General features: G+C 54.2%; 1 protein-coding gene across 2 annotated transcripts in view; it reads right to left on the bottom strand.

Annotated features, from left to right (window-relative positions):
- The window catches only part of LOC116274223 (regulator of G-protein signaling 12), a 110153-nt gene extending 96285 nt beyond the window's left edge, over positions 1–13868 (bottom strand). Inside the window, exon 1 of one of the 2 annotated variants that reach the window (XM_031664759.1) lies at positions 13749–13868. The gene's annotated coding sequence lies outside the window, so the exon portion shown is untranslated. The remainder of the gene's footprint in view (positions 1–13748) is intronic. The other variant, XM_031664760.1, reaches the window with a different exon arrangement.
- Between the last annotated feature and the right edge of the window lie 280 nt (positions 13869–14148).

A 14148-nucleotide genomic window follows, 5' to 3' on the forward strand; every position in this document is an offset into this window, starting at 1 on the left:
TATGCTAAAGAAATCTAGATGACACAGGGGTGGAAAGGCTGTGCCGCTTAGCGAGTGGGACTTCCCAAGTCAGCCTTTGTCCCCACACTCACACTCCCCATGGTGGAGTGACGCCTGCATGCGTCTCCTCGTCTCCATACCCTCCCCTAAACTCATGTCATCGTCATTGCACCTCCTGCCACCGACTCTCCTCTGAGCAGCCCACTGCCCCATGGCCCCGAATGCTCCAGTCAGCCAGTTCCTCCTTCCACTTCTGTCCAAGGCAAGCCTGCTGTGCATGTGACATCAGAAAGGTGCTGTGTGCTGAGGTACAGCAAGACGGCTGGAGCCCCTGTAAAGAGATGAAGGGTGGGCCTCCCAGACTCTCATGGAGCAACCAAGCCCCAAGAAGCTTATGGCCATGATACCACCAGGTATGGCTCGTGCCTGATGGAAGGGACACCAGTAAGACTCCCAGGAGGCCCATAAACTTAGAACTATCACTGCCAGCTTGAACTACAAGGGTCAGAGTTAGTACAAAATAAAAAGTGGGTGCTGAACCCCAAAATCCTACTGGCAGGAAGCAGGCTGAGGAAACCACTCAACTGCAAGCAGGTGCTGTGTCTCAGACAAAGGGAAGCATGAGTCAGAGAGAGGACTCAAAGCCTCTGAGGGCAGAGGGACAGTTAACAATCCCCAATCGTGACACCTGAACAAGGAACTGCCCTATCTGCCAAGCTGGGTCTCAGAAGTGAGGCATGCCTGAGGCTCCTTTCTGCCTCCATTTTCCCTCATTCTGAACAGGCAGGTCTGGCCTGCGGTGCTTGCCATGATGGCACCGTGGCTGTGGGTGGATGAGCTGACAGCGTGTCTCTCTAGTTCAGGTCAACAGACCGGGGTACCGTGCACCCCAGGAGCTGCACCTCAGCCCACCTAGAGCCAGTTTCGAGGATGACGCGGGGCTCTGAGCAGATGCTGTCACAAAAGGATCTTGTGGGGAGTGTATCTTGTATGTGGGAGGGACATGAATCTCTGGGACCAGCAGGTGCATGGTGACAGGTGGCCTCTGAGATGGCCCCCATGACACCACCTCCTGGTCATCCTGCCCCTGCAGTCCCTCCCCTGGGTTGTGGGTTGGACCTAGCAACTCGCTTCTAACAAACAGAATGTGCAAAAGAGATGGGTGTCACTTCCAAGATGAGGTTACCAAAAGACCATGGCTTTCATCTCGCTCATGCTCTCCCTCACTCGCTCTCAGGGAACTCACTGCCCAGCTGTGAGCTGCCCAAAGAAGCTGCCCACATGACAAGGAACGGATGTCTCTGGCCAACAGCCAGCGAGGACGTGAAGTCTTCCAACAGCGATATTACCAACCCTGGAAGTGGATCTTCTGAGGCTGCCGGCAGCCACACAAGTGTGCATGGAAGTGAATCCTCACCACGCAGCCCTGGCCGACGCCTTGATCACAGCCCTGCGTGAGCGTCACCAGGACTCCTGACCCCAGAAGCCTTGCAGCTACAGACAGAGAGTGCTGCACAGCGGCAGCAAGCCAACGTGCCACGTGATGCAAAATAGCTCCAGGGTCGTTTCACTTGCTGCCGTTCCTGCTATAAGCACAAAATGGCGCTGTACTTACTTCGAGGTGGCAATGTATAGCAGGTGGTTTCAAAAATGGTCTCTGAAATCTACTCTGTGAGGAGGTGATTAAGGAAATCACGCCGGATACACCGGAGACAAACACTACAGAATGGGGAAAAGTGGCTAAAAAGAAGCCGAACTGATCATAATCTCACAAGCAAAGTCTAATTATCCCATTTTATAAATGACGAAACCGAGGCTCCGGCACCACGACTGGAGGCAGTTAGGATTCAAAGCCAGGCTGGCTGACTGCAGTCCGGGCTCTCCAGTGTGGCCCCGGCTGCCTCCCTCTCCACCAGCACACGTCTGGGAGAAAGCGGCCTCCCTGGAAGCACACACTTCCGCTAACAAAAACTAGTTATCCGGTTCTCAGGGAGTCTGGCTCAGCTCCTGGGTAGCTTTAGTCTCCTGAATCTGAATATTAATAATCTATGTTTAGGCAGCAGGGCAGTAGCCACCAACATTATGAGTAGTTTTTGAAGAAACATGCAGTGTTTGAATAATATATTCGGCTGAACTGAAGAGTACAATACATAAAATGTCCCAGGTCAGCATTTTGTCATTATGCATAGTTTTGCGTGGGTCTTTTATAAATGTCAGTTCTTGAGGTTTTAACATTTCAAATCCAAAGAAACCAAGAGGCTGAGCATCAGGGACACACACATTAAATGCCTTAATTCCGGGCTCATGGAGCAAATGCGCTTTCTTTCTCTTCCGGAGTCAACCTCAGAAAGATCCCGCACATTGCTAGGCAGCAACACAGCGATTCGGTGCTTAGAAAAGAATTCACTCAAAAAACAATGCAGTTTTTAAAATTTGGAAGTACTGCAAATATGAATGATTAGGGGAAAGAAATGAGAGGTGAAGAAGAAATTAAAGACTGGCAACTTTCGGCCGGGCGCGGTGGCTCACGCCTATAATCCAGCACTTTGGGAGGCCGAGACGGGTGGATCACAAGGTCAGGAGATAGAACCATCCTGGCTAACCGGTGAAACCCTGTCTCTACTAAAAATACAAAAACTAGCGAGGCCGAGGTGGGAGGGCCTGTAGTCCAGCTACTTTCAGGCTGAGGCAGAATGGTGGCAGAACCTCCGGGCCGGAGCTGCAGTGAGCTGAGATCCGGCCACTGCCTCAGCCTGGGAGACCAAGTGAGAGCTCCGTCTCAAAAAAAAAAACATGGCACAGAATGCTTCGTTTCTTTGAACACTTGAGAAAAAGATATACACTATTACAGTCCAGCAACAGTAAAAGGAAGTAGCATTCAGACAGTCATATACAGTTGAAGAAAGAGCTGTGCTAACATCATACTAATACTAATAACATAAAGTGTGAACACTGGCTTTAGCTTCTTAGCTCCATTTTACTTTAGAGAACACAGCAGGGGCAGGTCTGTGGGGTGGGAGGAAGTCAGCCAACCAGGGAGACAAGTTGCCTCTGTTCCTCCTGCCTCCTGTTCCCCCCACTACCAGGGCAAGCTCAAGTTGCTGAGGAAGAGGAGGGAGCTTCTCCCAAGGAGGGGAAACTCTGCAGGATCCTCCAAGGACCCAGAGTCCACGAAGCAAAAGAGCCTCCAGGGACAGGGTATCTGCACAGATGCTGAAATACAGCACTGCTGGTTCCAGTGTCCTCCAGCAACGGCCACAGAGGTGAGGCTGGGGGAGCCTGCAGGCACCCTGCAGCTGTCACTCGTGTCCCCATCCAGGCGGAGGCCCTCCCACATCCTCCCTGCCTAGGTCGCCATACCAAGGCTCACCTTGTATGGTGGCCACACCTCCTGCTGGACTCCCCGCTGCACCCCACTTGCCAGCCCACCCTGCCCTCACCCTCCTCCTGCCCACAGCTGCCAGTGCTTTGTCCTTCCCCACTTCCTAATCCCTGCCCAAGCACCTGTCCCACTGGGTCCAGCCTCTTGAGGCTCCCTCACTAGGTCCCTCCCCAAACCTCAACATCCCCCTCAGTCAGACCCACTTCCTCACAGCCCCATGATTTTCCTGCTCACTCATTCATTCATTTATTCATTCAAGAACTGTCTCGTGGCTTCTGCAGCAGCTCCAGGTGGGCAACTACGAACAGGCAACCAGTGATGGTCCCGAACTCCCAGGGCCAGCTGCTGCGGGGTCCCAGACAGTTAGACAGCCCAATGCCACAGTGCACAGCAGGGCCAGGCCATGCAGGAGGACACCATTTGCAAAAATCACTTTCTCCTGAAACGGGTCCTCTCTCCTCCCTCCACGACTCTGAGGTTCAGCTCACAGCCCACCTCCTACCTGAAGCCCCCACTGACTCCTCCAACACCCCCAGCCCCCGGGCTCTGAGAACCTACTCACAGAGCAGGGGCCCCACACTCCGGCTGTGCCTGTCCACTCCTGGGTCGCCTCCCTTCTCATGTACAGAGACGTCGGCCCGCAGCCTTCCAGGGCTTTCTGATGTGGTGCTGTGGGTGCACACACAGGCCCCCTGCAAGGGGCAGGAGGACCCACTTCTGTAAGCAAGGGGAGCAGAGCCCACCAGTCACAAGAGAGTGGAAGGGGCTGAGCACAACGGACCCCACCTGCCTGTGTCTCTGTGGTTTTGAAGGCCACACAACGTGAACTCCAGAAACTCCAATCCTGCAGAAGCACCACACCACAAAGACACTCAGACAAGAGCAGGAGCCAAGCCCCCAACCCCACCCACCCCAGACCACAACAGCCAGGGCCCAAGCCCACAGGGCCCAAGCCACGTCACAGGCGCCAACTCGACCCTGCGGTCAGTCCAGCAGAGCCTGCACTGCGAGCTCACTCTGGGCACCAGCCTGGTGATGACCTGGCTTTGGGAAAAGTGAACAGGACACACGAAGGCCACAGCCCTCCAGAATATCCCGGTGCCCCACAGCTGATGAAATTTTCTGATTCCAGAAATAAACACTAGTTCAGTATCTTTGGAACACTGAAGGTCAAACCTCCTCAATTCTTCCTTTCCATTTGTATTTGACTTTCCCTTTTTATCTCTACTTGGTATTTACTTCTGTTTGTGGTTTTTAAATCTGCACAGAGTGAGACTATAAATGGAGTTGCCAGATTTAGCAAAAAAATAAAAAAATACAGGATACCCAGTTAAATGTGAATCTTAGACACATGACAACTTCTCAGTATGAGAGCGACCCAAATGCTGCACGGCAACACTGTACCTGGCAAGTCTAGCCCTGGAGAGAGGCTGTGTTTTAACCTGGCTCATTCCAATGCCCACGTTGGTCTCCTCCTCCTCCTTGCTGGCACCTCGGAGGTCCCCCATCACCCCGCCTGGACATGTCACCTCTGTGCCCCCCACCCCTTCATTCCCTCATACCTGCTTCCTTGAACAAAGCCCACAGTGGCAGGTAAAGGACAGGAAAGGACATGCACGGCCCCGGACTCCAGTCTCACTGTCCATCTCTGGGCCTCGGACCCCAGCCTCACTCTCCATCCCTGTCCCTGGCGGGCCACTCCTTAGCCCAAAACACCCAGAAAGGCTGAAACCAATTTTTCTCATCAACAAATGGGTCTTTTTTCCAGCCTCCTACATGTGATTCTCCTATTCACCGATACCTGGTCACCCCCCTACAGGATTCAAGGGAAAAAGACACAGAGGGTTCCACCACTGTTTGTTTTGTGTGTTCACTAGGCCTGAAGGGGTCCTTTTGCTTTTAGTATCTTACCCGCTCTCAGAAAGACAACAATAAAATCGATGCCAACGTTCCCAGTACTGTGAGCCGCTTCAGCACCAAGCATGTTAAGGACAAGCTGTGCACCTGTCCTGCCCACAGGGCAGCCGGGACAGACCCTGTGTAACAGAGGAGGGCAGCCGGGACAGACCCCACGTAACAGGAGGGCAGCTGGGGAGGCTGCTGGGGCCTGAAGCGTGGTACCCTTGTGACCTCCTCATGTGGTTCCTCACCAACCCCAGGTCTAGGTAGGTGCAGTAGGGCAAACGGCAGCCCCAAAGATACCAGGGCCCAATCCCCAGAAGCTGTGATTGTGACCCTATTTGGAAAAGGATTATGTTAAGGATTCTGAGACGAGGCAGTGATCCCCAATTTCCCAGGTGGGTCCTAAATGCAATCACAGGTGTCTGTAAAAGAGGGAGGCAGAAGGGAGACACAGACCCAGAGAAGGCCACGTGAGAGAATGCCACATGGGGACAGAGGCAGGGACTGGAGCGATGCAAACACACAAGCCAAGCAAGGCTGGGAGCCCTAGCAGCTGGGAGAGGCAGGAAGGGTCTTCCCCTAGAGCCTTTGGAGGGGTCACAGCTCTGCCACACCTTGACTTCAGGCTTCCGGTCTCCAGAACTGTGACAGGACCAACTGCTGCTGGGCTAGCCCCTTGCTGGTGATAATTTGTGATAGCAGGCACAGGAACTCCTAGGAGGGGTGGGCCCAGGCAGTCCTCCTCCTCCCAGGCAGTCCTCCTACTCCCAGGGCCAACTGCCCCAGCCTCACAGGGAGGAACCTGGCTGCTAAATGCTGGAATCCACAGAGCTGTCCCTCTTCCACACAATGCTCTACTAACTCCCAGGCTGGACTCCAGGCCCCTGGGGTGCAGAGGGCTCTGGCAGGCGGGACAAGCCAGCCCCTTACCCTGCCCAAAGTGCCTTCACTGCACTCCAGCTCAGCAGAGCCCACGGCACTGCCGTCTCCCACAACCTAGCACACAGTGGGGGCCAGACCCAGATGCACTCAGTGAAGGCCTGGGTGCCTCCGAGGTGAGCGCCTGTTCCCAGCAGCCAGAATGCAAGCCTGCAGCGATGCCAACAGCACCATCGCTAATGCTGACCAGGACTCCCAGGTGTCAGCCACTGCTCCTAACCATTTTCCACACATCACGCTATTTAAACCTGACGACAATCTTATGATGAACTCTATTTTATAGACACACTGCAGCACACAGTTAGAAAAGACTGTGGGGGTGAGGTGAAGACCGCGGAACAGCAGCACAGGCCAGGCTGCGTCTTTCCCCCAACCCTCAGTGAGCTTGGAGGAGCCCCAGCCTAGCACACCTGCACCAGGTCCAAGGGTCCGGGAGTCATGGGCCTCTGGAAAGTCAAAGAAGAGCCCACAGGCCCTATCCTTACGGTGCTCGCATCAGAGGAAAGCAATAAAGGACGCACAGTCTCTCTGCCACCAGGTTAGTCAGGTTGGTTGGCCCATCTAGGAAATGCAGCTATTCTAGGCTAACACTTAAGATACAGAAGTCAGGTGTTGTTAGGGGAGGAACTTTCTTTTAGCTGGAGTACTCACTCCCTGATCACCTGAACTCTCGACGTGAAAAACAAGCAAACTGCCAAAGACCGATGCCTGGCTACTAATCAACATGCCAGCAGCTCTCTCCGTAAACTGACAGTCTCCTACATTCTCCCATGCTGCTAAATCAAGTTCCAACCAGTCACAAAATATAAAAACCAACTCTGGGAGGTCCTGGAGAGCTACGAAAAGCAGGCAGAAAGTGGAGGGGAGTTGTCCCCTGAAAGGAGAGAGCTGCACCAAGTAAAACATGTTTCTAAAAATGGCTAGAGCGCAGTGGAAGCCGTGATCCTCCCAACTTGAAGAGTCCAAGATAGGGCTTGGGGAGGACAGGGTGGCTGAACAGTGAGGGGCATATCTCAGAAAGGAGGTCACTGGGGAAGAGGCAGTCTAAAATCTGTTAGTAAATTCTGCCTAGGTCCTGGCCAGTGGTGAGCCATCCACGCACACAAAGACCCCAGAGTCCAGCAGAAGGAGGCAGCCAGAAGGTCAACAGCACCAAGCAGAGACTGCAGCAGATATTTTCATTTGAGTCCAGACAAATTAACTTCCAGAACAAAAATCAACACTCTTCAGAAAAAAGAAGTCACTGCAGTCATCATCTACAATGTCCAGTACACCATCAAACATGACTAGATGTTCAAAGAAACAGGAAGATGTGACCCATAGTCGGAAGAAGCCAACAAAATGATCCTGAGATAATGCAGGTGCTGAAATTAGCAGAGAAGAACGTTAAAGCAGCTAGTATGTGTTCAAAGATTTAATGACAACATGATCACAATAAACAAATGACAGAGCAGAGAAATGGAAACTAGAAAATAAGTGAAAATTCTAGAAAAAAAAACTACTGGAACTGAAATTTTAAAATTCACTAAACAAACCTAATAGCAGTTTGAAGATGGTGAAAAATTACATATCCAAGAAGTTCAACAAACCTTGAGCAGGACAAATGCAAAGCAAACCCTCCTAAGAACATCACAATCAAACTGCTGGAAGCCAAAATTCCCGAGAGGAGCTTGAAAGCACATCACCATATAACCCAAAAGAGCAACACAGCTACCATAATGACCGACTTCTTAAAAACAGCAAAGGGGCAACGTGATGAGACTACAAAAAAATAAAATGAAAAGTAAAAATTGCCAGGTGTGGGGGTACATGCTTGTAATCCCAGCTACTCAGGAGGTTGGGGCAGGGGGATTGCTTGAGCCCAGGAGTTTGAGACTGCAGTGAGCTATCATTGCACCACTGCATTCCAGCCTGGGCAAAAGAGTAAGACTCCATCTCAACTTAAAAAAAAAAAATTGAACAAACATCAAAGAGATCAACATTGATGAGAAAAAAGAGAATTAGAGGATCAACCTAGGAGGTCCAACCTCCAAATAAAAGTTCCAGAAAGAGAAAACAACAAAACTGAAAGAAAATTATCTTCGAAATTTAAAAACTTCTATCCTCAGCCTGAAGGGGCCCACGGGGTGCCCAGCATAATAAATGGAAGCAGATGCCATCATCAGGTTTCTTAGAACACTGAGGGAAAAGAGCCACTTCTATGAGCTTGGGGCGGGAGAGATCACACACAAGAACTGAAATCGGAATGGCATCAGACTTCTCAACAGCACGGAAACCAAATGCAATGAAGCACCATTTTCAAAATTCTGAAAAAATCATTGTCAGTCTAAAATTTTATACCCAGCTAAGTTAAAAGGTAACCAAAGAGTAAAATAAAGATGTTTTCTAAATCAAGGACAAAAAAAAAAAAAAAAATCCTATGTGATGTTTCTTAGGTATCAAAAGAGTAGGACTTCAGCAAAACGAGGAGTGAGCCAAGCAGACAGAGAAGAGCAGGACCCAGTGCACAGGGAGCCCCACAGATGGAGGACAGCACAGGGAAATGCGGGTGACGGTGGCGCAGCAGGTCTCCTGGAGACCAGGGCAAGCAGGAGCAAGGAGAAGGCTCCCAACCACAGAGGGGTGGGGATGGGGCTACTGTCCTGGATGCAATGAAAAACAAACCATTTTGATAGGTGGGTGATTAGAAGATGCGAATCCACAGGGCTGTGTGAGAGGACCTGTGCTCAGGGCACTCCTTGGCTCAATAATGAGCAATGCTTACAGCCACACAAGAGCAAGGACTATAGATTTCACCAAAAACGGTGATGTGATTATGATGGCACATAGAGGGACAGGGAGGCTGATGGGACAAAGGAGAGCTAAACCTCCCCTCGGCCTTTGGGAGAAATAAAAAAAAATAATGTCTAAAACAAACTTTAAAGGAGCAGCTTCAACAACAGTAAATGCCTGAGAAAACAGACCATTTAGGATCCCGCCTCTGGGGGCTGGGGCCAGGCAGGGCAGGATAATGCCTACGACTGGACGCTTCAATCCACAGACTCAGCCCTTCTTCAGGCATGCTGGAAGGACAGCTAAGATCACTGCTAAGGGACACAAAGATGCAGGAAACGATACGTGAGTAGAGTGTGTGTGCGCGTATCGGGTATCATCATGATTACAGAGTTGGGGACAGCAAGTCCACAGAAAAGCAGAAAGAAAAGAAAAACAGAAAGAACAAACTAGAAAAACAGAAAGAACAAACTAGATGTTTCTTTTCTCCTTCACTGAAGTCCAGACCTTAAAAAAAATGGAGGAAGGAAACTTTTAACACAAGAGTTCCTTGTCTAGAGCCCGAGGCAAGAGGCTCCTTCATGGAAGAATCTAGGCAACTTCTGCAACGGTGGCCCCCAAAAACCACAGGTTAAACTGCAGGAGCACTGTGTGGAGTATCCAGTTCGGAACTGGTAATGACCCCACCTCCTAAAAAAGGCACAGCATGAGTGACCTCCCACCACCTCTCATGACTGGGGTTGTATCCTGAGCAAGGCTTATCTTCCTTCCCAGGACACCTGTTTCCAGGACTGCTCCCGCCTCTCCCCGAGGGCAGGGATGTGAAACCATGGGACCTTCCCGCAGACAAACCCTGCCCATCCCGGGGAAGATGCACAAGATGGCTGCTCCTCTCACACAATGGGAAAAGTGAAGTCATTTTGAAGACAAGTGAGGAGCCTGCTGTAGGCTGAATAGCCATCCCCAAAGATACCCAGGCCCTAATCCCTGGGACTGTGAAAGTTATACAGCAATATGGATGTGCAGATGTGAGTAAACTAACGCTCCCAGGAGGAGGAGATTATCCCGGACATTTGAAGACAGCAGAGGAAGACAGAGGCTAAGCATGGTGGCTCAGGCCTGCAATCCCAACCCTTTGAGAAGCTAAGGCAGGAGGATCACTTGAGGCTAAGAGTTCAAGATCAGCCTGGGCAACACAGTGAGACCCTCACCTCTACCAAAAAAAAAAAAAACAGACAAATTAGCTGGACATGGTGGCACATGCCTGGGGTCCCAGGTACTCAAGAGGCTGAGGCAGGAGGATGGCTTCATCCAGGAGTTCAAGGCTGTAGTGAGCTATGATTGTGCCACCGCACTCCACCTGGGCAACAAAGTGAGACCCTGTCTCTAAAAAGAGAGAATAAAGAGGAGGACAATGGAAGCAGGGCAGGAGCCGGGAGCCAAGGAATGAAGTCAGCCCCCAGAAACTGATCGGGGGGGCAAACAGTTATCCTCCAGCTCCCAGAAGCTGACCAAGGGGGTAAACAGTTCTTCAACCCGCAGAAACTGATCGGGGGGGCGAACAGTTCTTCTCCAGTCTCCAGAAGCTGAGCGGGGGGGCGAACAGTTCTTCTCCAGTCTCCAGAAGCTGACCGGGGTGGGGGGGGCGAACGGTTCTCCTCCAGACTCCAGAAGCTGACCAGGGGTGGCGAACGGTTCTCCTCCAGCCCCCAGAAGCTGACCAGGGGGGCAAACGTTCTCCTCCAGTGCCTCAGGAGGGCGCTTGGTCAACCAACGATGACACCACAGTTTCAGCCCAACTAGGGGGAATAAACTTTTGCCATTTTCAGCCACTAAGTGAGTGGTGCTTTGTCACACAGCAATAGGAAACTCATACAGCTGGGAAGGGAAATGTTTCCAGGAATTCCACCAAATTCAAATAAAATGTAAAATGCTCTGGGCTTTAGGATTTTGCGTGCTTGAAGCCCCGCATGTGTTAAGTCGTAACTGATGAGTTGTTTATTCCCTCAGCCTGTTTTTTGTTGTTGTTGGTTTGTCTTTGTTTTTGAGATGGGGTTTTTCTGTTTTTGAGACAGAGTTTTGCTCTTGCCGTCCAGGCTGGAGTGCAATGGTGTAATCTCGGTTCACTGCAACCTCCGCCTCCCAGGTTCAAGCGATTCTCCTGTCTCAGCCTCCCGAGTAGCTGGGATTACAGGCGCGTGCCACCACACCCGGATAATTTTGTATTTTTAGTAGAGACGGGGTTACACCATGTTGGCCAGGCTGGTCTCAAACTCCTGACCTCAGATGATCCACCCGCCTCGGCCTCCCAAAGTGCTGGGATTACAGGCATTAAGTCACCGCACCCAGCCCAACCTGATTGTTTTGCTTGGCCCATCTCAGACAAAAATAAAGGTCCAAAGACAATGTGATCCGCACACTGCCAACCAGGCCCGCAGAGCCCGCTCAGCCCCCTTCCATCAGCCTGGAGCGCTGACTTCCGGCAGCCTCAGCCTAACCTCCCTCTCCTTTACCCCCAGACCTTCCCACAGCAGCAGCCAGGCTGGCTGGGGCCCCAGCTGTCACCTCTGGGCCCTCACCACCTCCAGGACCTCACTGAGTCCCAGCTCCCAGAGCCACAGGTCTCCTCGGCCTGGCCACCCCTTCTTCCCTGAGACTCTCATCCTAAACAGGGCAGAAAGGGAGCCAGCCCTTGACCCTGGATTCCCTCCTCTTTGCAGTCCCCATCCAGTGCCTCCCTCCCACCTCCTGACCCTCCCCATGACATGCCCTCAGCTCACACTGCCCCTGCCCTCTCCTGAGCACTCCACAGGTCAGTACTGCACCTTCAGCCCACATCCAGGGGCCTTTCCTCCACCCTGTCTTTGTCAACCTCCCTGAGACCTCCAGTCACCACTGCCCTATCGCTCCTCCCTCTGCTCTGCCAGTCACAGAGGCATCTGCATCACTGCAGTTCCAGAGCTAGAAACGTAAGCCCGTCTGAGGGCCGATTCCAGCCTCAAGAGGTCTCGGAGACAAGGGTGGACTTGCAGTTTTAAGAAAAAGACCCAAACAGGTGTGCACCAACTTGTGCAGCCCAAGGCCCTGCAGGCGGCCCCATCACCCACTTGCAGGCTCAGCCACCCCACTGCCCTTGGCTGAACCCCTGCCCTCAGCCAACATGGCCTTCCCCATCTGCAGAGCTGTGGTACCATGCAGGGCCTGGGCACCTGATATCCATCATCTCAAGTCCCCAAAAGCACTGGCCACGATGGACCTTTTTATCCTGCTTTTTCAGGGGAAAAACTTCACACGGTGACAATTACTTTCTAAAGTGAAATAGAAACTGGTTCCCCGTTACTCACAATCACTCTGCCCTCCCCACGCCACCTTCTCTAGGGGCAGGCCTCAGCCCCTTGGAAGGCCCGTGGGACTCCACCCCGGCGGCCCTTGCTGCCAGAAGCTGCCTCTCCGCCCTCTCTGGTAGTCTCCTTATGTGAATGGTGGGGTGCTTCCTTGCCTGGGAAGGCCCCCCAGGGCCCCTTCTGTGCAGGCCTTGCCGGCCATCCTGCAAGTCCCTGTGGCCTCAGAAGGGCCCTGGACAGGACAGCATGGACCACACTGAAGGCTTCAGACAAAGCCACTCTTAGCCCTTGCGGCAGCCCCAAAGTCAGGTCCAATGACGAAACTCAACCACAGAGAAGGTGGTCTCCTGCCCAGGGACACATTCCCAACAAGTGACCAGGCAGGTGAGAGGCCAGGTGGTCCTCTCTATCCACACTCCACAGCTCTGGGCCCCCTCTCTGTCCACACTCCACTGTCTACACTTCACGGCTCAGGGTCCCCTATCTGTCCACACTCCACGGCTCTGTCTACACTCCACAGTCCACACTCCACGGCGATGGGCCCCTTCTCTGCCCACACTCCACTGTCTACACTCAACGGCTCCGGACCCCCTATCTGTCTACACTCCACAGTCCACATTCCATAGCTCTGGGCCCCTTCTCTGTCTGCACGGCTATGACACTCTGTCTACACTCGATGGCTCTGGGCCCCCTCTCTGTCTACACTCCACAGCTCTGGACCCCCTATCTGTCTTCACTCCACTGTTTATACTCCATGGCTCTGGGCCCCTTTCTGTCTACACTCCACAACTCTGGGCCCCTTCTCTGTCCCCACTCCACAGCTCTGGGTCCCCTCTCTGCCTACACCTCACAGCTTTGGGAACCCTCTGTCTACACTGCACAAACGCGGCACCGCGGCAGAGCCGAGCCCAGATCGCTACAGTGGGTCTGGAGTTCGGGTCTCTGGAGGCAGCCTCTGCCCTAACAAAGCGGCCGCTCGTGGAGTCCGACGAGGGAACCTGCACCCCTCAGCGCCGTCAGGGCCGCGTTCCCGGCGCTCCCAGGCGCTCCTCGCCCGCGGGACCCTCTGCTCCGCGCCGCCCCCGCGGGTCCCGCCAAGGACCCGGGCAGGTCTCACCGCGCGGGGCCCCAGGAGGCCGCGCACCCGCCCAGCCAGGAGGCCCCACAGGCCCGCGCCCCGCGCCGCCCGCCCCCGCCCCGCCCCGCGCCGCGCCGGGCCCGGGACCTGGAGCCTGAGCCGCGCCGGCGAACAAAAGGCAGGGCGGGCGGGCGGCGACCCCGAGGGGACGGGCGCCGAGCAGGGCAGGCCGGGGTCGACCGGGAGGCCGAGGGCGCGGGCGCGCGCCCCGGAGGCGAAAGAAAGAGCGGAGGCGGCGCGCCCGGCCCCCGCCCCGGCCCCGCACACCTACCGGGCCGCGCCGCTCGCTCCCGCTCCAGGCGCTCCGGCCCGCGCCACCGCCCGCGCGCGTAACGGTCGCCTCAGCAGCCGCCGCCCCCCGGGGTCGAGGCGGGGGCGGGGCCGGAGCCGGGGCCAGAGGAGGGGCGGGGCTGGAGGGGCGGGTCCGGGAGGGGCGGGGCGAACGGAAAGCGAGGCGGGGCAAAGGGGGCGGGGCGGGGTTGGGGAGGGGTGAGTCGGGGGCGGGGCATGGGGCGGGGCGAGGGCCTGCGTGTCGGGACAGCGTGGGAATGGGACTGCGAGGGAAGCGGGGATGGGAAGAAGTGAGGGGCGGGGCCTCCAGGGCTAGGGGCGGGACTTCCGTTGCGGGCGCGGCAGCCTTGTTACGCCCGGTGTGGCTTCGCACTGGCCCG

The sequence above is a fragment of the Papio anubis genome, chromosome 3 (genome assembly GCF_008728515.1).
Source record: "Papio anubis isolate 15944 chromosome 3, Panubis1.0, whole genome shotgun sequence".
In the NCBI taxonomy this organism is placed as follows: Eukaryota; Metazoa; Chordata; class Mammalia; order Primates; family Cercopithecidae; genus Papio; species Papio anubis.